This window comes from Pogona vitticeps, chromosome 1 (genome assembly GCF_051106095.1).
Source record: "Pogona vitticeps strain Pit_001003342236 chromosome 1, PviZW2.1, whole genome shotgun sequence".
Taxonomy (NCBI): domain Eukaryota; kingdom Metazoa; phylum Chordata; class Lepidosauria; order Squamata; family Agamidae; genus Pogona; species Pogona vitticeps.
In genome coordinates this window covers 142,890,149-142,916,882 of record NC_135783.1, presented here as the reverse complement: position 1 = coordinate 142,916,882, position 26,734 = coordinate 142,890,149, and positions in this window count along the sequence as shown.

The following is a 26,734-nucleotide window of genomic DNA, read 5'->3' as shown; positions in this document are numbered from 1 at the left end:
CTGAGAGGCAAAAGTAAGTGTATGTAAGGATTGTGCCATTGAGTGGTTTGTTTTCAGCAGATGGTACCAGTGAGATAAATTTGAAGAGTGAATTAAGGTTAAGTCATGGTCATTATCCAATTTGTAGACCTCGTCTCTCAACATTCTTTTAATCCCAGAAAAAACAAAATAGGGTTTGAACTGAAGTTGCCCAGCCGCCACTCTTCCATTGCTCTACCATACAACATTTAGGTAAAAGGTGGTTGGACATATCCATCACCGTCTTATATTAAGAAAATATAGCTAGAGTTGCCCTGGCTTTAATGGACACCATGCCTGTCTCTATTTTAAGAAAAGCTGATGGAGTCCCCTGGGGTGCTGCGAGGATGGGTCTCCTAAATTTATTCTGTCCTACTTCAAGATGGTGTAGGTTGTTCTGATTCATACCCCAGCTCTCAATTCCATAAAGCATTTCAGAGGCAATTCTCCCTGAAAAGACTTTTAAAGCTGGGGTTAGTAGTTTACCACTTTTGGAATGGAAAAATTTGACCAGAGCATGGCTTGATTTCTGAACCAATATTTTCATGCTCTGTATCTGGGATTTCCAGCAGTTTTTCTCATCAAAATGCACTCCTAGGTACTTGAAGGTATGGACTTGTTCTATTTTATTTTCACCTATAGTCCAGATAAATTTGGGGGGGGGGGAGATGCTTTCAAAAAAAATCATCACTTTAGATTTTGTGTAATTTATTTTTAATTGCTCTAGGTGGCTAAACTCTTGGAGCTTATTTAAGCTTCTCTTCAGTCCCGTTTTGTTCATAGATAATAATACAATGTCATCAGCATATATAAGGCTAGCAATGATATAATTCCCAATTGAGGGGGGGAAATGATCTGGATGGTTTAAAGCTGTTACAATATTATTAATATAAAAGTTAAAAAGCAGGGGTGCGAGTAAGCACCCTTGTTTTGCCCCTTTGTTAGTATGAATTTCCTCTGTCAGCCTTCCATCTGTGCTAATCCTTACCCTCAACGTTGTGCTGGAATATAGTTCCCGTATTAGGGTTAGGAGTCTCTTATCAATGTTGGTCTCTGTGAGCTTATCCCACAGGCAGTTGCTGGTGATTGTATCAAATGCAGAGGAGAAGTCAATAAAAGCTGTGAATAGCCATTTGAATGGCCTGGTGGAATATTTACATACAAGATGATGTAGCACATAGATTTGATCTACTGTTCTATGGCCCTTCCTAAAACCTGCTTGTTCCTGGTGAAGGATATTATTTTCCTCCATCCATTTAGCTAGCTTCTGAAGAAGAAGGCAGGTAGCTTGGAACTGATATCCAATAAGCTGAGTGGGCAGTAATTCTGGGAGATGGATTTATTGCCTTTTTTATAAATTGGGAAAATTATGCTCTGCCTCCACCCCTCGGGAAAAATTTGGAGGAGGGAAGTGACATGAGTACTGCCATCAGTAAATGGACAGTCATGCTGAGGAGGTGGAGGAGGGAAGCGCACTTCACGTGTGCCTGTGGAACACGTGTGGGCACTGCGCCAAACTGGGCTGAACCCACCAAATGTCCGTTCAGTTTGTGCTCATCTCTACTGAGGACAGGGACATTTGCAAGCATGCCTTACAAACTTACAGCAGTAAAATCTTAAGAGCTTTGGAAATTTATTTTGGAGCCAATAACTCCCCATATTGGCCAGCGATCAGATGTTTGGAGCGAGAGCCCCAAACAGGAGCCCCACACTCTGAGGAACCTTAAAAACCTGGGTGTGGCTCATCCAAAATGGTGGCTCCAGGAAGCTGTTTGCAGCTTTCAAGATACTGTAGATATGCACTTGCATCAAAAGCTTGACATGTCCCTGTGGCAACCACCTATTACCTCATTTTGTTTCCTTTGATGCAGGGGGTGGGGTGTCAGTTGCTTGACTGCAAATAACGAATGTGGGGATGCAGTTGGGAGAGCAGCAGGAGAACAATTCCCCCAGGCTTCCCGTTTACAGAGAGAGAGCGCCCAGGTTTCTTTGAATATGAGCAGCTGCCGTTGTTTAAACACACTATTATGCATTATCACGCTCGGCACTTCACAGGTCCACCTGTCTATTTGGCAGTGACTACAGTCAGTCAAAATGCTCCTATCTGCCTTCAAGAACAAAACAGTTTCTCTGCCTCCACCACTGTACTGCCTGTCTCTCTTCGCCATACACACAGACCCCCTACTCAGTCATAGGTTTTACAAGGTCTGCAACAGCGGCCAGATCACAGGCGTTTTCTTTTCTTTTAGGGAATTCTAGAAGACTCTGGTCAAAATACTGATTTTTTTTTTAAATGTCTTTAGGAAAGAATGATTCGGGAGTCCAAGTCACCATAGCTTCTCAGACTCACACAGTTAAGGCATGTGTCCCTTTTCCCTATGCAGAAAAAAGAACTCCTTCTCTCTGAATGCCAAAGTTTCACTTTCTCTAAAACAGGAGTGGGCAAAATAGGGTGTGGCCTCCAGTCCCTTAGACTACAATTCCCATCACCTTTCAACTGCTGGTTATGTTGCAAGGGCTGATGGGTTTTGCAGTCCATGGGTATTTGGAAGGCTGCAAGTTCCCAACCCCCTGTAAATATTAGGGAATGTTTGACATTTTATACCTCTGCCTGATATACAAAGATATTCCCTAACTCACTTCACTAGCCAGCATTCTCTGCTTACAAGGCCTCCCGCATTCGCTTCAATGGAAAAGACAAACTATAGATGAAGTTTATTGTGCAGGTATTTATACTAAAACGAGAGGGATAAGCACCTTTCCCAGATTACTCCTCTTTCCCTTGTTCCACTCCTCACAAACTCCCATTTAAATTTAAACTGGGAGAAACTGTACAATTTGCTTTGCCTTTTGACTTTCTCCAAGTGTTTTGCATAACTCCATTCGCTAAATTGAAGTCTGCGTGCATTGGTAAAGAGAAAAAGAGGAGTGTTTCAATGAATGTGCAAAAAGAATGTGTCTGTTCATTCATTGCGTTACTGATTGGAAAACAACACACAACAATAATTGCTACAGCTATTCTTTCCTTCCTTCCTTTCATTCTTTTGAAAACTAACGCCCCCCCAAAAAAAGTGGCTGCCACCCTAATAAATCATGAATAACTCAATAACATTCATAATCATATAACTTATAACTAACAATTCAAGCTAAAACATACAACGGCAGGCTCAAGTTTTAATCCTACTAAGAAAAGACTTAATGACCAGCGTCCTCTTGTGGAGTGCCTCTGTACAGCAGGAATAAGCTCACCAGCAATAGCAGATTGCTGCTAATTAAAGAGCTCCTTTTTAGATTTCATTTCACACTGATTTGAATCCATTGTGTGTGAGTTGCATGCACCATGACTTTTAAAAAGAAACTCTTTAATTAGCAACAATCTGCTGTCAATGACATCATTCCTGCTGTACCGACAGAGCTCCACAAGAGGATACAGGCCATTCAGATCTGTGGCTTCTACCTTAGCTGTGATTAACAAGATCTGTTGAAACTTACATGGTCATGCTGGACAATGCCTTTCCATATATGAAGAAAGCATAAGTTTCTATTGTAAATTCACCACTTCTGTCTCTCGGAGTAAATGTCAACAATTTTTCGCATTTGCTTTTATATGGTCTGGATTGACTTCTTCACACCTTTAGGTTCTGTGCAGGTAACTGATGTAGAAGTATAATTAGATCCATGGCAGAGAAATGTATCATTATTTTTATTGTTATCAATAGGTAACAGAATTAGTAATTATGGAGTTAGGGGGCAATCAGACAAGTATGTAGTTCACTATTTGGTTGGTTTTTGGTGTGGTGTGGTTTGCCCTATTTTCTGGTGACCGTATGTGTTCTATGTAAGAGTGATCCATCCTGCCGCTTTTACAAGCTGTTCTGCTTCTTTCTGGCACAGCACTAAGGCTGTAGTTTATTTGGTGTGATTGAGAGTGCTCCTTATTATCTCATTCTGCAGCCTGTGTGGTTGCTTAATTTGATCCCAAATAGAGCTGAGGGAGGGAGAAAGAGATGTTAGCAGTATCTGTTCAAGTTACTTATCCTCAAACGCAGATCAAAGACAGACAGACAGGCATATAGACACACAAACACACATACGCATGTATACATTGTGTGTGCATATGTGTGTGTGGATATGAATTTGATATTTAAACCCACAATGATTTTCATTTTACCCATGCCTTGTGATCTGTTTAACTATTCTGTTGTATGATATTCAATCAAAGAAAATAGTAAATGTTTATGTCATACATTCTCCATAACTTGCATGTTAAGACATTATTCCTGCATGAGAGTTGCATCAATAAATATTGTGCAAGAGAACATATCAACATTTCTAGTAATATTGTCTTTTCCATGAAATTTGTCTCAGATCTTGCAAACAAACAGCTGTGTTTGATTCCTCTGTTGAGGCAACCCATCTTATAGCTGTTGTAGGGTTTTTTGGGCTCTTTGGCCGTGTTCTGGCCGTGTTTGGCCGTGTTTCTTCCTAACGTTTTGTCAATCTCTGTGGCTGGCATCTTCAGAAGAAGGAGTTAGAACTCTGTCTGTGTTCTCCTCTAACTCCTGTCCTCTGAAGATGCCAGCCACCGAGACTGGTGAAACATTAGGAAGGAAAACCTCCAGAACACGGCCAAACAGCCCAAAAAACCTACAACAGCCATCAGATCCAAGCCATGAAAGCCTTCAAGAATGCAACCCATCTTACGTTAGGTCTTTCCTCTTCCTGCTTCACACCATTTTTCACAACAATATACCGTAGTTTGTTCAGGTCATTTCTGCATTCCATTATATATGCATGGTAGCATAGGCTCAGGTCACCCATTTCTGTTCTAGTGAGAGTTCAGCCTTGACTTGATTGAGCACCCGCTTTCCTGCCTTTCTGGCTGTCTGTGGTATTAGTAAGGCTCTCCTCCAACACCACATTTCAAATGAGTTGATTTTTATCCCTGTCTTTTTCCACTTTCTTTTTTTCACATTGTATGGTTGATTTGAACCTTGGTTCCCCATGACACTCTTTGCTCACTCCAACCTCTTTCTTTAGTTTTTATTTCAAAAGGCAGAGGGACATATTTTGGGAACTTGCACTCAACATATCCGTTGGAGGTTTTGGTCTGATATAGCTTTTTCTTCCTCAGCTTGCCTAATTCAAGGAAAGGGTTTGGAAACTGAAACACAGCTTTCTAGTCTGCTTTCTGCAGAACAAGCATGGCAAGGTTAGCTTGTTGGGAAGAGTGTGTATGTTTCTCCTTTGTATGTGTTGTACCTATTCACACCTTTGCTTCACCATTTCATTAATTCCCAAACAGCTCTTCGTAATACTTTGGCACAAAAACTGCTAGCCTAAAGTCATGCATGCAGCTTGGGGTGGGGAGGGTGGCCTAGGAGGGTCACACGGTGTTTGCCAGCCAGATATGGGCTGTCAGTATGACAGCATAGGTCCGGAGCTTTAGATTTGCCCTTTTTAGGGGAGGAGAAGAGCTCAGGAAGGACTCCCAGATTCTGACCCAGGGTTTCATGCCATAATAGGTCCCTCTGCAGAGTTGGGTGGTACAGTTAAATGTTAATAAAGTTGCAGCCTTAGTTAAACATATTTTGTGTGTCTCCTCTCAATATTCCGGGAGTGGGTGAGCAAAAGGCTTCCAGCAAAGAGTTCAGAGCAATGCTTGTAGGTCACATTTATCAGATTTTAACAATTGGAATTTAAAAGACCAGCGCACTTAGAGGACCACAGAGAGAGAAAAAAAGGAGAATTCAGGCTTGGTGATGTCAAAAACAAAGCAAGCCGAGTACGTGAATATCATACAGCCCTTAAAAACCATTTATGAAAGATTTAACTGTGTTACTTTTGAAAATGCATAGAAGATGCAGCTACATCCTTTTCCTGGAATGTGCTATTATTGCATTTGATTCATCTTGTCTAGACTTTGCAATAGACCCGCGGGATTAAGCTGTATTCATTCTTTCATCAATATAGATTTATCGTAGTGAAGGGCACTGAGGCATGATTTCCACATTTATTCGCTCTTGCAATTTGCAGCAGAACAATATATATTTTAAACGCCATTACTTGAAGACAATTGTAGATCGATATGATCATGTTAATTTTTAAGAAGCAATTGTAAGGTCAGCAGGACACATTCTTATAACCTATTATCCCCCACTAGTGATTGTATTGCTTAAAGGCACATTATTTATCATTTCAGAGGCATGCATGAAATAACTTTGCAAATATTGCATGCAAGCAAAAATAGTCTTCAACCGGCACGCTATCTAACGGAGTCCAATGAAACACTTAAAGAGAGGCACATTATAAATGTCTTTACCATCAACAGGACTAGCGCTGTGCGTAATGTTCAACATTTGACAAAGTCTGACAAAATGGGAATGAATGGAACAGGCCATTTGTGCCCTTGAATGAGGTTAAGACATTTATGGATTTGTGGACTTGTCCACAAAAGCTCACATTAAAATACAGCAGTTAGTCTTTAAGGTGCCACAGCATTTTTGTCTTTGTTTTTTATTTTTATTTTGTTTTTGCCTAATAAGCTAGTACAAACTACTATGGCTACCTCTTTTAAAACTACTGTTCTGGATTTGTGTGTGACTAATCAAATTTGTATCATCAAATATTCGAAACTGGGTACTCAGAGTTATGAATCTGGATGAACAGTTGTGATTTCTCCCACATCAGGATTTTTAAAACCTCGTGTTCTTTCGATCTTAGATATTAAAATGAAAATGAAAATGTTGACACATGCTTTTCAAAAGTGAAGGGAAATGAAATTTTCAGATGCCTGTAAACATCATCATCTTAGACCTGCAGAGCTGGAAGGGACCTTATAAATCATCGAGTCCAGCCCCTGTCAAGGAGACACAGTCGAGTATTGAACTCTCAACCTCTGGCTCCATTAGCCAGATACAGTGGGGTCTCAACTTATGAACGACCCTACTTGCGAACAATTCAACTTACGAACCTGCCCTATAGAGGAAATAAGGACTCGACATACGAACTTCCCTCGAGTTACAAACAGGAAAAAAAGTGCCCCCTCCCTCCCCTTAGAGGCTTCTGGAGGGGGGAAAAGGGTCAGAAACTTAAAAATAAATAAAAGAAACTCACTTACCAGGTCTTGGTAGCCCCCAAACAGCAGGAAAAAGAGCAGCAAACAGATAAAAGGCGACACCCAGAAGGGAGCCTGCAGCCATTTTGTGCTTTCCCCCCCGCTCCTGGACCCTGATCGGTTGGCTCTGAAGAGGCTTGGAGAGGCTTGCTCAGCACCTAAAAAGCCTCCCTGTGTGTCTTTGTGCTGAAAAAATCAGCACAACATGCTTTAAAACATGATTTAAAACTGGGTTTGTTGGAAAAAAAAAGATTTCTAAAGTGCTTTGCAAACTGTTCCCTGCCTTCCTCCTCGTTTCCTGAACCTAAGGGAAAAAAAGAAAAAAATCCTCCTCTAGTGGCAGAAGGCGGAATAGCAGCTTCCCATTAGTTTCTATGATCGGAAAAGAGCAGATACAGATTAAATGGTTTTCAATGCATTCCTATGGGAAATGCAGATTCGACCTATGAACTTTTTGACCTACGAACCACCTTCCAATACGGATTAAGTTCATAAGTCGAGATCCCACTGTAAAGAGGAAAGTATGACTGTTGGTAGGTGGGCCAAGTTCAGATTCAAAGGTTGGATGTGCAGTTTGAGATTCAGGACCATAGCTCAACTGAAGTAATGAGTTACAAATAACTCTGAAGTAATGAGTTACAAATAATTCTGAGGTACAGTAATGTGATACAAATAACTCTGAAGTAATGAGTTACAAATACCTCTGAAGTAATGAGTTACAAATAACTGAAGTAATGAGCTACAAATAACTGAAGTAATGAGTTACAAATAACTGAAGTAGTTAGTTACAAATAACTGAAGTAACGAGTTGCAAGTAACTGGAGTAGTTAGTTACAAATAACTGAAGTAATGAGTTACAAATAACTAAAGTAGTTAGTTGCAAATATCTCTGAAGTAATGAAGTAGTTAGTTACAAATAACTCTGAAGTAATGAGTTACAAGTAATTGAAGTAGTTAGTTACAAGTAACTCTGAAGTAATGAGTTACAAGTAACTGAGGAAGTTAGTTACAAGTAACTCCAAAGTAACAAGTTACAAATAATTCTGAACTAATGAGTTACAAATAACTCTGAGGTACAGTAATGAGTTACAAATAACTCTGAAGTAATGAGTTACAAATAACATAGTTCCCTGTAACTCATTAATTTCGGGAGATAATGAGGGCATTTAACAAAAGAACTTTTCAAAAGTAACAAAATGAGTGGGGATAATGGGAGATTTTTAAAAAAATGATACAATTAGCTACTGAATGTTTCAGTTCTTAACAGCCCTTTTTTAGATTTGGTTTTATCTTCCATAGTCCTAATAAAGCAGTGAGTAACATAATGGGCTTCCAACAGATGTGCAAAAAAAGAGTCACGCGGTTCTGTTGATGATAACAGAATGTCATAAATTACTTCCCTCCTCTCCTCGCCTATCAGCTTATCGGCTGGCTCTGAAGAGGCTTGGGGAGGCTTGCTCAGCACCTAAAAGGCCTGCCTATGTGTCTTTAAAGCATGATTTAAAATTGGCTTCGTTGAAAAAAAAAGATTTCTAAAGTGCTTTGCAAACTGTTCCCTCCCTTCCTCCTCGTTTCCTGAACCTAAGGGGAAAAAAGAAAAAATATCCCCCTCTAGTGGCAGAAGGCAGAATAGCAGCTTCCCATTAGTTTCCCATTAGTTTCTATGGACGGAAAAGAGCAGATACAGATTAAATGGTTTTCAATGCATTCCTATGGGAAATGCAGATTCGACCTACGAACTTTTCGGCCTACGAACCACCTTCCAATACGGATTAACTTCGTAAGTCGAGACCTCACTGTACCTAAATCATGAAGTTATCCATACTTTCTACTGGATTGACATACCACAGTGAGTTTCTAAAAAGGAAGGCCACCAGGTTCAACATGGACATTCTAACTACAAGATGTTCAGTAGATGTTCAATCTTGTGGTGGAAGATAACGTAAGATGATCATGTAGCAGAGATAAATCTAAGATTGCTAACAAACCTGAAAAAGAAGCACTCTATGTAAGCGAAAGATAAGACAGAAATGAATTACCATCAAGAATAGAGGTTTCTAGAAATGGCGGGAGAAATGGTAGTAATCAGTACTCATGGGAGAGGTTTTCCTGAAGGATCAGTCAGGCGACCCTGTCCCTACAGTGGCTCCTTCTCTCTGCTGGGATGTATGAGGGGAGTAATTTCTATTTTAAACAAATCTTTACCATGCCAGAGCCTTAATGTCAGTTTCTGTTGTTCGCCTTGCTACCACTGCTATTTTCCCCAGGAGCAGAAACTTGAGCCCTGCCATTAGCCACTGCTGAGACAGGCCTGTGAAGAGCCTGGTATCTCATGTTTGACAGTTTATGGAAGAGCTAAAGGTGCTAATCACAGCACTGAAGACAGGTTGGGTTGCCCTGAAGAACAATCTTTAGGTGGGCTCTCCTACATCTGTGGTTTCCTAAATTAAAGCAAACTGAAAAAGGCCAGAATTCTTAAGTGATGCACTAAATGTCTAGAGAGAATGCCGAAAATGAAAGAACTAAAGATTTTTATATCGGTATTAATTTTGATAGCAATGAAACAAATGGACTTTTTTTACATAGTAGATGTCTGTCAGAAAACAAGTGGAGATGTGGCTGTTCCCACAGGCCTTCCACAGCCTTACCACAGATTAATTTGGTTTTAATTATTGAAATTTTGTTAATCTTGCAATAATTGTCTCCGTTCTGCCGCCATCTTTTGTTCCAGATTAGGCCTATTCTGATGCATGGTTAGTAGAGATTTGGTTGTCTTTTTGTTCAGTGTTTTAAACTGATTATTATTGTAGTTTTATTTCATGTCCTACATAATGATATTGTAAGATACCCAGAGTAGTGGCCTGCCACAAATTGGGCGAGGTAAACATTTTAAAAAAGAAATGCAGAAATTTTCATATTTACTGATGTGCATCTTGAGCAGAAAAAACTACATTAAAACACACACACATTCTTGTATATATATAATTAAGCTTTCTAAGTACACCTTTATCCATCTCTGCTAACACCACTTGTTTCAACTTCTCCTTAAAGTCTACTACATAGTGTCTTGCACTTATGTCTCATCGATGGGAGCTTTAAATATGGCACAGTTGACAAGACTTATAATTTTCTATGGAACTTGCTTGGTGAAAGTGGTAAAGCTTTCAAAACCTGGCTAAATGTGTTAAGAGATTTTGATTGGCCCATTGACTGATTGATTGACGGGTTATTTTTCACTTTTATATCCCATTCGTGATGGATGGGTCCAGGGTCTGCCATCTCTCCATATAGATATATATATTTCTGCCAATACTCCAAAGACTTGCCAGGATAAATATCCTATTCTCTTATCATCCTGTACAAAGAAGTAAAAAAAAGGGATTCTGTGTGGTCCCCTTTATAATATTTTGTGATATTTGTCTTCATATCTACCCAAGAGACTAGTAGGAGTCAAACTATCTTTTAGTCTCAGTTCTTTCCATTTGATATTATACAGCTCCATTAGCTGTTTCTTCACTTTCATCATTCCCTCTCCCTCTAATTTCCTAATTTCTTCTCTCTTACTCTCACTTCTTTTTAAATTCCATTTTGGCCAGTTCATTTCATGCCTTTAACCGCTGCATTTCTACGTCTTCTGGCTCTGGTGTGGTTTTTATTAAATCCGTATCTGGATCACCAGCTTCTTTGTCTGCTGGTTTAAAATGTTCCAGGCTCTTTTGCCCTCTTGAGAGCCATAATCTTCTGTATTCACTTGTTTGCTACCCTTTTCGGGTTACCAGAGGAAACATTCAGCTACAATACAAACCTGTGATTAATTCCCTTACTTCCACTTTTCCAGTGACACTTGACCTTTAAAGCAACTCTTCTGCGCGCACATGATCTGGTCCTGATCAGGGCAGCCCAGCTCAAGGAAAGAAAGAAAAAAAAGAGGCCACCCTCCTGCTGGACCAAAAAGTTCCAGATTAGGCCTGGAGCAGCGCTGGATTGGTTCACAATCTTCAATACATCTTTCTTTCACAAGAAAATATATGGAATCAGACTGTGCCACAGACGATCCGAAAAGCAAACCCATCATTGTCTGATTGCATCTTAAGTTGTCTAATTCAGTGATTACTTGGAGTTATAACTTGTCTGTGCCTTTCAAATGGCATTTTACACTTTTAACTATAGACTTCAGTAATTCCTCAATAAAACAATGTAGCCAAACGTTTACTTCAGAAATGACTGAAAGCAATCTTTCTTTCTTTTTCTTTCACCACAATATCCTTTTGGGTACCTGCCTCCTGTCTTCTATGCAACTTCACACACCAATATCCAAGTAAAAATCCTTTCTTACCCCAGCCTTCACTGTCCAAATAGGTCTCATAAAAATCTATGAATCATCCTATTTTTGACACCAACGTTTTTTGCAGTGGCATGGGTGAGTTCCCACTATCACCACTTCCGGCGGCCACCTCTTAGCTTCTTGACCTCCCATGTCTGCATTTCCCTTCACAGGACTGTCAATGAAACTAGAGAACACTACCAAAAATGGCTGTGTGTGTATTCCCCAGGTTTTCAAACAACAGGAATTCACAGATCCTCAAACAAAATACAGCTAGGTAGGTGTTAACGGAAAAAAACAAGTTAATACAGTGGTGCCCTGCATGACAACGATAATCCATTCCATAGAAATCGCTCTCTTATGAAAACATTGTCTTGCGAAAGCCCTTTCCCCATTGGAATGCATTGAAACCCTGCCTCCTTGCTATCTCTATCCTTGCATGAAGAAAGAATCGGAAGACACACTCTGCTGCACAAAGAAGGTCTCTGTGCTAGAAGGACCTCGACTTTGTCAGGATCCCCCATCAGATGGAGCGGCACCCCAGGTCACTGCAAAGACAGTGATAAGCAGCAGGCAGGATGAGAACATTCTCTTTGCTCACAATTTCAGATTAGCCCCCTTTAAAATAATGTTTTTTTTAATCCAAGAATACAAAAATACACAAAATATACAAAACTTACAAATAACATTTTTAAAAACATGCATACACACACACACACACACACACACACACACACACACACACACACACACACATTTTGTTGTTGTCTAGTTCTTATGCAGTATTTTTCTTTGCAGCATCGAACTTTCATTTCACTTCCAGGCATATCTGCAGCTGAGCATCCTTTCTGCTTTGGCCCAACCAATTCATTAGTTCTGGAGCTACTTGTACTTGTCCTCTGCTCTTCCTCAGTAGCATGTTGGATGCCTTCCAACCTGAGGGGCTCATATTCCAGCATCATATCTTTTAGCCTTTTGTTTCTGTCCATGGAGTTTTCTTGGCAAAGATACTGGAGTGGCTTGCCATTTCCTGCTCCAGCTGTATCGCGTTTAGTCAAGAACTCTCCACTATGACCTGTCCATCTTGGGTGTCCCTGCAAGGCATAGTCCAGTGATGATGAGCCTTTTTGAGTTTGGGTGCCCAAATTGCAACACAAAATCAACTTATTTATTTCAGAGTGCCAACGCTGCAATTAAAACACAAATGCTGAGGTTTTAGTTTAGAAAAAACAACTGCTCCTGCACTGCAAGAGTTAAATGGTTGTGTGCCCCCCCATGGGCAGTATTAACAAATAAATACTTACTGGTCCTCCAATCCACCATTGGGTGACCCCCAATGGTCGCCATTGCACTCCTCCACTGGACCATTGGACCAGCAGATGGGAGTGCCAAAATCCAGGATCGGAGGACGAGTAAATATTTCTCTATGGGGACATGGCTCGTGTGCCCACAGAGAGGGCTCTGTGTGCCAGCTGTGGCACGCGTGCCATAGGTTCGCCATCACTGGCCTAGTGGTTCAGGTGTCTATGAATTCAAGCCTTGATTTCTCTCAGTTTAAGAGAGATCCATAGTCGTGTTCTTTCATTTTCATTGGGGCCTAAGGCACTGAATTTGCTGCTGACTTACGAGACACGCAGAGAAGCTTCCTGTATTCTTGCTTTGATGGGCAAAAGATTTGCATGCTGAAAGATAACTTTTTAGAGCACCAGCCTAGAATCCTATCGGAAGGCCAGGAGATTTAACAATCAGAAGGATTGGTGACAGGGGATACATTTATAGGGCACTAATTAAAATACATATTTTTAAAAATCATGCAAAATGCAAGCTTTGTGGGTGAATCACATGATCAGAGGGACTGTTGACATCATCTTCAGGACTCAGCCAATCCCCAAGGTAATGCTACTGCTGCCGTGGGAACCCAGCCCCACTCACCTGGGTCTTTGTGACCTCACAGGGCCCCACCTCTCTGCTGGCAGATAAAAGGGCCTTGCTGGTAGGGTAGGAGACCAGAGGGGAGGCCAGTGGCCAGAGGGCAGTCTGGCAGAGAGAGCGGCAGCCACTGCAGGGGACCCAGCCCTTCTGCCCAAGCAAAAGCAGATGAACTTGCTAAGTGAGCTGGCGAGTTAACAGCTCGAGGCTGGCGGAGATCCATGGCTTGTAGCTGGATGACGTCAGCGATGGACCAGGGGAAGTCAGTGGATGTTGGCAGACAGAAGATGGTGGAATCTGCCTGCAAAAGCTGAGGCCACAAGACGGAGGCAGCAGAGGTTGGCAGATGTTAGCCTCCTGAAACCAGCTGGTGGAAGCTTGGTGGATATCAGTGGAAGCCCGGGCGTGTCTGTGAATGGTTGGTGGAGTTAAGGTATGTGCATGTGTTAGGGGGGTGGCTGGTCTCTCTCTCTCTCTCTCTCTCTCTCTCTCTCTCTCTCTCTGTGTGTGTGTGTGTGTGTGTGTGTGAATGGGCTGGCTGGCGTTCCGTGGGCATGTTGCCAGAGCATGAGTGTGACCCAAGCATTCGGGAGCTGGTGGAGGCTGGCTTCAGAAGCAGAGTGAAAGAGTTGAACGGGGTGGATATTCTTGGTGGAAGTCAGTGGATGTTGGCAGGCAGAACTTTGGGATGAAGTTGCCAGAACATTGGTCAGTGGACACACCTGGGTTGAAGCCGGTTGAAGGCAGTGGATGAGCTCGCCCCCTTAATTGTTTTTTTTTTTCTCTCTCTTTCTCTTGCAGAGCCCGAAGCTTCCTCTTCCCCAGGGGGAAGCGAGGGACCAGAAGGCAGGCGTCCTGCTGGAGCTGAACCAGGCCATTGTCTCCGCTGCAGATACCCATTTAGCCTCTTTTCCAAAACCAATAAAAGAAATTTTCTGGAATGGTTTTAAACTGTTGTCTTGTGTGTCAGGGGCTGTCACAGGATTATCTTCCCCATCCCCTCATTATATCTGGGGCCCAATGCCTGGGGTGGGTCTTTCTGAAGTCAGAAAGAGTGGCAGTGGCTGCAGGGGACCCAGCCCATCTGCCCACAGCAAGTTCTTTCGCGAAAACAGATGAACTTGCTACGTGGGCTGGCGAGTTAACAGCTCGAGGCTGGCGGAGATCCATGACTTGAAGCTTGCTGATGTCAGCGATGGACTGGGGGGAAGTCGGTGTACGTTGGTAGAAAGAAGGTGGTGGAATCTTCCTACAGAAGCTGAGGCCGCACGGCGGAGGCAGCAGAGTTTGGCGGATGAAGCCGGGGAATGTTAGCCTTCTGAAACCAGCTGATGGAAGCTGGGTGGATATCAGTGGATGGAAGCCCAGGCGTGTCTGTGAATGGCTGGTGGAGTTAAGGTGTGTGTGTGTTGGGGGATGGTGGTGGTGGTGGTGTGTGTGTGTGTGTGTGTGTGTGTGTGAGAATGGGCTGGCTGGTGTTCCGTGGGCATGTTGCCGGCGCGTGAGTGTGACCCAAGCATCCAGGAGCTGATGGAGGCTTGCTTCAGAAGCAGAGTGGAAGAGTTGAATGGGGTGGATATTCTTGGTGAAAGCCAGTGGAAGTTGGCAGGCAGAACTTCGGGATGAAGTTTCTAGAACATTGGTCAGTAGAAACGCCTGGGTTCAAGCCAGTTGACGGCAGTGGACGAGCTCGCCCCCTTAATTGTTTTTGTCTCTTTCCCTTGCAGAGCCCGAAGCTTCCTCTTCCCCAGGGGGAAGCGAGGGACCAGAAGGCAGGCGTCCTGCTGGAGCTGAACCAGGCCGTTGTCTCCACTGACGATACTCGTTTAGCCTCTTTTCCAAAACCAATAAAAGAATTTTTCTGGAATGGTTTTGAAGTGTTTTCTTGTTTGTCAGGGGCTGTCACGGGATTATCTTCCCCATCCCCTCATTATATCTGGGGCCCAATGCCTGGGGTGGGTCTTTCTGAAGTCATGGTGTGGGGCCCTGTGATGTCACAGGAACGGGGAACATAATATTTCTCCAAGCATGTGTGAGGTAATGAGCTAGGCATTGGGGGTTCCCTTCCTGAGCTCCTATGCAAGTATATTATGCATCGTGTTGGACAGACACAGGAAGCCAGTGAGCCCTGGTGCCATTCAGAGAGGGTTGGAGTTGGGTACTCAAACACTATGGCCACCCCATAACAATAAACAAGACTCGTTCCTTCCCTTCCACCACTGCTCCTCACATTTGTTAGCCTGGCCTGGAGTTTCAGGGGAGCCCAGCCATTTCCTGGCACAGCAGCTTTTTCTCTGAGACCTGGCAAGCCTCATCTTCATCATCAACACCATGAGCACTCCATGGACAGCTCCTTGCAGAGTACAAGTGGGGAGAAAATATGCCACTTCAAAGAAGCTTATAGTCCAACCTATCACACCAGTGCCACGACCGTGGAAATGGAGATGGGCAATGCTTTGGAGATGAGCATATATTAAAATTCATGTGGATCCATGCCATGGATAGATGGCAAAAATACACTGGTACTGCAAAATCTGCTGCTTGAGGGCAGTGGCTGCCTCTGAGCACCTAGTGCAGTGGTGGTGAACCTTTTTGAGCCCAACTTCCCAAACTGCAACACAAAATCAACTTATTTATTTCAAAGTGCCAATACTGCAATTAAAACCCAAATGCTGAGGTTTACGTTTAGAAAAAAAAACTGCTCCTGCACTGCAAGGGTTAAATGCTTGGTTGTTGTTTTCTCCTATTGGCAATATTAATGAATACACAGCCAATGAAAACTCTCCAAATATCTCTGAAAACATTCTTGCTTTTTGACCTTTTAATTAATTAAAAAAATTAAACAGCAAAAAAAAATTGGTGAATCAATAGATAACATAACCGAAAACCCCATTATGTAACAAATAACGAATGATCCATGATAACACTTTGTCACAATAGTCACAGTTAATCTAATATCTTTAACTAGAACGTAGTCCTCCCTTTCTCCGGGACCAATATGGATACTTTCTGTTTTTCAATGCCTAAAAAAATCTTTTTGACCTTAATATCACAAGTTAGTTTATCATTAATAGCTATATTTCATAATTCTTTATACCAGTCATTTAATTGAAATTCATATTTTAATTTCCATTTTTCAGCTATAATTAATCTTGCTGGTGACATTAAATTTGTTACCACTTTTTACTGACCAATTCCATTGTTCCTTATCAAATATTGATAACAATGCTATAGATGAACTGAACTCTACATTAAACTCCCAGATTTCATTAATTTCTTTAAATACCAGTCTCAAAAATTTCATTACATTCTTACATTCCCACCACGTATGAAAATAATTACCTATATAATCATCACATCTCCAATATGAATTTGAAAATTTGCTATCCGTACGATTTAGTTTTTTCAGAGTTAAACACTATTTCCAAACTAGTTTATAATAATTTTCTTTTATTCTTAATGACATACATTTCTATTATTCTTTTATCCCAAATGTTTTCCTTTGGTACTTATTATTTCCCTTCCCAAATCCCTTTCCCAAGAAGCCTTAAGCACATCATAAAATTAACCTTATAGGAGTCTCCTGGTGAAGTGGTTTAATCGCTGCTCATGACCCAGGGTTCAATCACAGGTAGCCGGCTCGAGGTTGACTTAGCTTTCCATCTTTCTGAGGTTGGTAAATGGAGTACCCAGCTCACTTGGGTGGGGGAGCAATGTGTAGTCTGCACAATCAAATTGTAAATGAGTGCTTTAAGTGCTACGGGGCAGTATATAAGCAGTACTGTATATAAGCAGCACACTTTGCTTTAAAAAACAAACAAATCTCTTTATACAGCCTCCATAAGAGCACACCCCATTAGTAGTGTGCTCTTATTGCTGGGTTTTTGACCAGATATATGTTCATACTCTTCAGTTGTTCTATGAGGGCTGCGAGAGTAACCAGGACCAAGGCAGGGAAAGGGAACCAGTTAGCAGGCTTCCCCAGAGAGGGTGGAAATCTTCCAGAACAGAAGAGTGGGATGGGGCACAGCCAGAGGGCTAGGAAAATGGGGGAAATCATGCCTGCTGACTAAAATCACCACTGAATATGTACAGTATAAGGAAAATAAAGGCTTACTAATAATCAGACGATTGCAGGGGTAAATATGGATAAAGAAAGCAGAGCAGGTAACTTTAGAAGAGGGGGCCATGTTAATCTCTGCTAGCATATCAGGTAAAAACAAATAAAAAAATAAAAAAGATCAAAACATGGTGGCATCTGAATGACTCACTGCTATATTTTAATAGGAGCTTTCGTGGACAGCCAGTAATGTGACACTCCCACATCTCTACCAAAACAACTGCCACCAGCTAACCTTTACACTAAGTCTGTATTTATCCTGTAAACTGGGATTCCTTCTCATGGATTATCCCTGTCAACAAGCTTGGCAACAAACCATTTTACCCTGCTGTTCAAACCCTACTACAGCTACGGGCTGACTGTACTGCCCGTTTAAGTAAGAATACTTCTGGGGAAACATGGTTAGCTGCATCGATGACATTACATGAACAATGTGCCTTAGCACTGTCCAGCACTATGAGTGGGTATTATATGGCTTGTGATTGATTGTTAATTATCCTCATAAACAATAAATAAGGTTTGCAAACCAAAAACATGTTTATTTTTTTAAAAATGCAAAGGAATAAAAGATATCAGTTATGAGGTAAAAGTAAGCTATAAGAACAATTATTATGCTGTCAGGTTCTTTACCATATGCCCATAAGCCCCTTTACTTTCTTTTCTGTTTGATCACATTCAGTTCTAGAGAGAGAGAGAGAGAGAGAGAAAGAGAGAGAGAGATGTTTTGAAACAAGTTCAAATGAGAACATACTCTTTTTCACCAAAAACTCAACCTTCAGCCCCAAATAGTGCAGCTTTCTTTCCCTCAGATCTGACTCTTGTACATGCACCCATATAAACAAAACAGCAATCATATCAAGTAGTCAACTCACATTTCCATTCACAAGCATTCTTCTGCACCTCTCAGCTGTTTCAAATGTTATTCCTGGCACAACTCTCAGCTGCAACTAGCAATCAAACTCCAATCGCTTACTACCCGTGCCAGTGTCTGGTCTTATTTTTTTTCCTCTAGTACTGGTTGGGACTCAATTTTCAATAAATTAATTCTTTCTTTCTTTCTTTCTTTCTTTCTTTCTTTATTTATTTATTTATTTATTTATTTATTTCCCATCTAGAAAGTATCTACTCTGGGCAGTATATACAAAATACATTTACAATGCAACTTGTATCAGGTACATTCAATATTCTTTGTATGTGTAAAGCGATAATATAAAGATTTCATTCGTTCATGTTCAGTATTGGGATTTGTGCTTGTAAAGACTACAATAAGAACAAATTCTCCTCAGTCTGCAGCAATACCCAGAAGAAAGATCAGCTGTAGACACAAAATCAGTTCTGTCATGAATGCATAAAAAGCCATCATGTTTCCTGCTGTGGAGGCCATTTTTATTTTCTTATATTTGAAATATTTTTATGTTATCAGTTAGGGCTGTCTGCTCACATAGAAGCTAACAGGATATAAATATACAATAGCTTTATTTAATCAAACCAGTCACCATAAAACATCAAAAGAGGATAAAAATCAGTATACAGCAACAGATACAGTCCGTGAAAATAAGATAACAGCAAAATTGCAACATTCATCTCACTTGGGACAATGACATTAAAATAAATAAAACAATTCAGATCAATTCATAACAGCCAGAAAAAGTAATTCGGGGGGTGGGATATATTTAACATCATTTTGAAAGCTTTCAGCTATGGGGGATGGAATAACCAGTAAAACAAAACCACCCCCAGAGTTCCCTGTGAAACTGAGGAGGGTACAACTTGAACCAACCAGGTTGCAATTTATCATTAGAAATCACTCATTCATTTCATGAGTCAGGGGAAAAAAAATCAGGATTTATATAAACTGAAAAGAATCCACTTGCCCTCTGATTTGGGCCTAGCAACCCTAGTTTTGAACTATGGACAGCCTGGCTTACAGCTTATATTTTATGTTTGATTTTTTAAAAATGTTACGGTTAGCTAATTTTTGCACATGCTCAGAGCACACGTTGTTCATGGGCAGATTAAAAACATTACCAGTTTTTTTTTTTTTAAATTATGGCAGGAAACAGATGGAAAACGGAAATGTGCAGGAACAGAAAAAGGCCAGAAAGCTGAATAGCGAATATTTTTTGCATAGCAGCGCAAATCAGATCAAGGTTCTAGCCAGAAAAGAGAATTAGAATGCATCAGTTATCAAGAAAACCGGCTGCAGAATGTCTAGGGTAAGACTGCTTTCTCCATGCATTTGTCCCAGTGGCCTAATTTAGATGTAATTAAGTGGCTGCTTGAAACACAAATTCCTGCAAAAGAATTTCTGTACTGTAGCCCCTGTGGTTCAATCAGCCACCTCCAGAACCATTTACATGTGCGAACCAGGCATCAAAATTGGAATATGGAAATGCAGTTAATGAGGAGCTATGTTGGGGGTGGGGGAGGGATGTGTTTACTTCTTTCTTGGCCAAAACACACTGGCAAAATCATTTACCCATAAATCCTATACAGATTAACTATTGAAATGTGAGATGATCCATATAAATAAATGGCTGTGACAATTAATATGTAACCTTTTCTCTCCTGTAGATCAGAGGAATTAATCTTCTTTTTTAAATCACATAAATGCAATTGCTATTTTGGCTTCGAAATTAAATAAATACCTCTAATGGGAGCTGACCTTTCGTGGCACACTGGCAGTCTCCAGACTTGTTAGCTGCTTTCAGGTTCGGTATTGTACTGAGAAATTGTAAATTGACCCTGGAAAAGAATGGGGCATTGATCATAAACACTCCTTGGATCCTCTATCTCTCTTTTCATTGTCTCGTTTTTATTTATAGTCAGAATCTGCAAAACCTTCTGCCAATACAGTACAGTGGGGTCTTGACTTGAGAACTTAATCCGTATTGGAAGGCGGTTCTCAAGTCAAAAAGTCTGTAGGTCAAGTCTCCATTGACCTACAGTGCATTGAAAACTGATTAATCCCATAACAGGCCGTTTTTGTTCCATTTTGGGTTTTTTCTGGTCTGTAAGTCAAATCTCAGTCTGCAAGTCAAACCTAAATTTTCCGGCCAGAGAAGTCTGTAACTCAAAAAGTCTGTAAGTCAAGCCGTCTGTAAGTCAAGGGTCCACTGTATTCTGCATTTGTTTTTACAACACTAGGAGACAAAACACCCAGTTTCATCTTCTGTACTGTATCCTTAAAACAGCTAAAGTTTCCCTTGTGGAATGGTTCATTCCTTCCCCCTACCTGTCTCCTGTTAAGTCTTACACAGACAGTTTAGGACACACAAAGTGCACACAATCATTCTAATCTTCAGCCTGGAAGCGAGATTTATGGCTTGTTCCTTTGGAAGTTATGGAGGGGGGATGCAAATCAGTCCTATCCAGGCTGTATGAAGGGGGGAAATCCCAAATCCACATTAAGATAATATCCTTTAGAACAGTGGTCCCCAACCTTGGGCCTCACGATGTTCTTGGACTTCAACTCCCAGAAATCCTGGCCAGCAGAGGTGGTGGTGAAGGCTTCTGGGAGTTATAGTCCAAGAACATCTGGAGGCCCAAGGTTGGGGACCACTGCTTTAGAAGGACTAACCAAAATGGCACAGTGAAACAGTGAGCAACCTTAAAATGCTGGACGATTCTATTTTATTTCATTTTTTTGAAATAAAAATCAGACTTTTCCAAAATTCACATTTGAACAAAGATGAAACTGATATATCTGTTTCTCCCTATTGCAGACTTTAAGGGAAATAGATATTTCCTGGGATAACCCTCTTCCCCCCCACCCCACAGCGTTTCTTCAGCGGTCTGTGCCTCAGCTCTTTCCAAGAAGGAGCTCTGTTACAGCATGACCACACAGGAAATAGATTGCTAACTTCTTCCAGGGTCGGCATTGTACTAAGAAATTGTGAATTCACCATTTGGACTACTTGTAGTTCTCTGGGTATCTATTGCTTGGAGCCACCAAATAATCGAAATACCTAGAAGAAATGTTTAACTGTGTGCACCCAGCTACCTGGAAGGTACTGCATTGTTAATCCCCAAGGATTTTAAAGGAATTTGGAGTGCTTCTGCCCCAAGCAACTCTGAGGACTTCACACCCAGCCATCTATATTGGGAAAGACCTCTCAGCTATGCTCCTTTAGGGCTGATGTTCTCTTATGCTCAAGAGTGGAACACAACACATCCAGAATTTGAGAGAGGGCTAACAGTAGAGTAACAGTACTCTCTGGATATTCTTCACACCAGTTTTCTTATTCTATCCAAAGACATGTCACTGTTCTTTTTCTCCACTTTGGCAGGGTTTGTCTTTCTTTTTCATTTATTTATTTAAAATATTTCTATCCTGCCTTTCTCCTTTAAAAGGACCCAAGGCCACTAAAAAGGACCCAACATTTCACCCATGTTAAATTCCCCGGCCTTTACTGGAAAAACCCTTATCTCTTCTACCTCCTCAAATACTTCTTTTTGAGAAGTGGCTTGATCTGCATTTGGATGATAAACATTGATTGAGATGTAATCCCCTCCACCCCATGTCCCTAGGAGCAGTCATAAGATCGAATCCACGCAACGGAGTGAGCTCCCATCGCTTGTCCCAGCTCCTGCCAACCTAGCAGTTCAAAAGCATGCAAATGCGAGTAGATAAATAGGTACCACCACAGTGGGAAGGTAAAACGGCATTCCGTGTCTAGTTGTGCTGGCCACGTGACCACGGAAACTGTCTTCGGATAAACGCTGGCTCCATGGCTTGGAAATGGGGATGAGCACCGTGCCCTAGAGTCAGACACGACTGGACTAAATGTGAAGGGGAACCTTTACCTTTACCTTACCATCTTTATATTATTCATCTCAAAATCACATTCCTTGCAAACAATAATTGGAACCCACATACCCCCCTTGATTTTGGACTTCCATATGCTTTTTCATAAATACCAGACCTACTTAATTTAATTGGATTGACACCTTCTAATGATGACTGCATCTTAATAATACATTGATTATGTGCCATCAAATCAATTCCAGCTTAGGGTAGCTTTCCTAGGGTCCTGTAGACCTACCAGTCCTTCTTTCTGGTGGTGCCCTGGGACTGCAGTTTGTCAAAGGCTGCCCAGGTGGCATGCAAGGTAGCTGTACCAGCCACACACACACACCAGCGATCTTAGCTTGCCCTTCTCCAGGAGGGCACTGTTTAGGCCAGGTGCTCTAACCCACTGTGCAAGCAGGAATGCTGGTAGGAACCAGTAAATTGGCAGCAATTTCCCCCTGCAATTGATGCCCTTACTATTAACACCAGCATTAATCTACAAAAGGTTCCTGGCCTACATGTAAGCTGTTCTGATCATTGCATGAAAAAGAGAATATCATTTTTTTAAAAGGTGAATATACTTGAAATAAAATAATGCAATCTTCTTACATTCATTCAGGGATGTTCTGAAGCTGGATCTGGAGCACATTATTAATTGTGATGCTAAATATGAGATACACTGGAAAGTACTGTATAGGGCCTCTGCAGTTCAGTAATAGCAGGAAAACATCACAGTGCTAACCAGATTTTTTTTCTTTTGCACTCTTTTCTGAGTTGCTACTGTCAGTCTTAGTTCTCTGTCCTTTCTTCCCCACTCCTTCACCCACTCCTCCTTTAAAGGAAACAAGATCATCGGCTGCACCTTCACCTTCTCTCTTTTCCTCCCAGGTGTCAGCCTTGTCAATCACTGTGCAATGATCCAACTCATGAAAATGTGTCTCAGCAAGCCATGTACTGACCTTGAGATCTCTCCCCTCTGCTGTGACAAACGGGTCTCATTTGCCACTTGAAGAAATGAGCTTCCTCCAACTCCTTGTCTTCTGAAAGCCTAAATAAATTCCGCCTTCCCAGGTGACAGTTGTGTGTGAGAGACAGAGATGTGACGTTTTGTGTGTGACTGCAAACAATTGTGTATAAAACAACATTCAGTGGTAGTTGTAGCTCCTTTTGGTACACAAGTGTCAAGGCCTGGATAGGTTCCATTCAAGGCACATTGTTGTGTGTGTGTTTCCCTGTGTAGCCGTGTGCTGAGGTGAAGTATATTTTCCAATGGCCAGGCCTTTCATCCTTAAGAACAAAGGCGGCAACATTTTCCAGGGAAAGAAATCCAGGTGTGGAAATTAGAGCCAATGAAAGCCTTTTCTGGATGATGTTGTTTGTTAGTCACAAGTACACAGACATTTGGGTAGCTCATTTGTTCCATAATGTATAGCATCCCTAATGACCTCACTGGTGGAATAATACTTTGTTTTTCAGCATCACATTGAAATCTCGATGCTTTGTTATTCTGCGGGTGTTTGTTTCCCGCAGCTAGAACTCTATCCGCCCTCATCAGGGCAAGAACAATACCACATAATTCATGAAACTGATATCCCTGTGCTGTCAGCAAACGCTGAGAGAAAACAGCCCTTGGATAGCCACCTGCACGCAAAATCCATCCATCCCTGTTTTCTCTGCATTCTTGAAAAGCACACTCGCTCATTTCCAAGTCTATGAAGCAGGCCAATCTTGTTGTGTGCTGCTGTTCGTTTGCGCCTCTCTTGCACCCCTTTCTGTGGTGAAGGAGGGTTTGATATAGCAGGCAAGGTGAGAATAATGGCCTCAAGAGGCGAAACTCTAGACTTGTACAAGATTCTCGACCACTTGCAGGGTCACCTGAGGCAAAATGACCAAAGCTGAGACCGCAGACTAAGAAACATTTACCCTCTTCAGGATTCACATCCGCAGAAAAGATCTGATAATTGTAATGATTACATATAAAGCCCTAAACGGTTTAGGACCTCGCTATCTGACGGAATGCCTTCTCCCACCAAAATGTACCCTTATCACTAGATCTAGCCAGGAGGTGCGACTGAGGGGCCTAATGCTGAGAGAGGCCTGGAAGGAAAAAAAAACAAGAAAGTGGGCCTTCTCGGCAGTCGCCCCTTGGTTATGGAATAATCTACCTCCAGAAATCTGTATGGCCTCTTCTCTGTGTATATTTAAAAGCCAATTAAAAACTTGACTATTCAGGCAGGCCTTCCCCCCGATGACTTATTTGATCTATCTTTATTTTTTTCCATCTTGAATGACTTTTTTAATCTTGATAATGATGCTATTTTAATTGTTTACTTTGTATGTTGTATGCCGCCCAAAGTAGTCTAACGACTAGATGGGCGGGATATAAATAAATAAATAAATAAATAAATAAATAAATAAATAAATAAATAAATAAATAAATAAATAAATAAATAAATAAATAAATGATAGTTCCAGTGGCAATGGGGCACAGACACTCCTCAGTGGCAGCTACTGGACAGCAGCGGTAGTGGAAGGTGGTCCTAGCTGAGAATCAGTTATATGCAGTAAACTGCTGCCGAACATTTCTGCCTCAAAAACAACCCCAAGCAAAATAAGTGATAGTGCTGCTAGATGAAACTCCCAAGTCAGAAGGCATTCAGTTAGGTCTTTCGGGAAAATAACGGGTAAATATGTATTGTGCTGATGCTAATGAAGCAACTGGATTAAAGCTGAAAGGATGTTTCAGAGGCAGTCTCATGTTGCACAACTCATAACCTGAGACCATGGAATGTGGGAAATGCAAATCCAAGTAAGCTCAAACACATAAAAGAAGAAACTGAATATTTAAATATGGTAATACATGGGATGAGCCAACTAAGGTGCACTGTCAGCCAGATAATTGCATAGTGTTTTCCACTGGAAACAACCAATTCAGAAGAAAAAGTACAGCTCAAATAGTAAGATGAGAGGTAGCAGGTAGTTATAATGCAAAGTCTGCTGATCGAATATGAATCAGATTTAATGGAAAGTCTAACAACATAACCATCATCCAGGTCTATGCTCCAACTCTATGTACTGTGCTGAAAAAGAAATCCAAAGCTTTATGCATTTATCCAGAGGAAATTGGTTACATATCAAAACAGGATCTTCTGATAATCATGGGTTATTGGAATTTGTAACTAAGGAGAAAAAGGAAAAGCAAACATTGTTGAAAAGTTGCTCCATTCCCCCCCATCCAGCTGAAAATTTCGGCACACAAGCCCCTACAAAGATCTCTCAAGAAAATCTCTAAACCAGCCTCAGATAAATGAACCCCTAAATGATCTTCTATAAAGCTCTGGTCAGTCCAATCAGATCTCTGTGTGTCCTATTACTGATCCTACGCCATGCTCTGCAAACTTCCTTATTAACTTGCCATAAGCCCGGGTGAGGTTCATCCAAATGCATGTTTGCGTGTATTGATGCTCTCATGCAGAAATTTTCATCATAGGTCAACCATGAATGACCCAGGAAGTCCACATAAGCCCTATATATCAGGTCCAAATACTGCAGGTTGTGCCTTCACTATTATACCGGCTAAATCAAAAATCCCGGCAACCAATTGGCCCAGGTGCGCTCTGGCTTTTTGTGCCACCTCCCCTCTTTCTCCACCTCATCCACTTTCTTCCACTCCTTAGCATCTATGTTTCTATTTAGTAATTCAAATAGATCTACATAGTTATCCCTCTATATACGCGCCTTCATAGCTGGTGTCAAGTGATCACCTATAGGGAGAGCATAATCTCCGAAAAGCAAAGCCCTAAGGGGAATGGAATTATATCCAGTGTCGGGTACAGAAGGATATGGCCAAACCCAAACTCCCACCAATGCCCCTGTTGGGGAGGAGAAAGGTGTTGGGGGGTAAGGGGCCCGCCAGGTGCCAGCGGATGAACCCAAAGCTTGCCAGCCAGCCCTGCACACCCATGGTCAATGGCTCCTGCACTTGTGTTCCCAACACCTATGGCCATATCGGCATGGCTCCACTAGTGCAGCGAGCTCACCTGATGTTTGAGTAGTGGCTGCATCTTGGCTGGTTGAAGGCCTTTCACCATCTGACCTGCTGTCTTCAACCGCTTCCTGCATCTGGACCCTGGGTGTGCACGGGCGCATTCAACTCCACTCTCAACCTGGCCGCTTGGTTCTGCTGTCTGACATTCCCTTGTTAAATCTGCCACTCCCAACGCACCTTGTACAGGAAAATGGGACAAAAGGTTATCAGCAAGAGCTTTCAGTTTAGCACGCTTGCATGCCTTGGACTCCCTTGCTGAGCGCCGAGGCTGATTGTCTTTAACCCATTTATCTACTTGGCCAGCCCTCTGCTGCTCCAATGCCACTTTCTTAGCCCATAGTTCTTGCCACACAGGCCACCCCTCCTCATCTGATGATGATGATGAT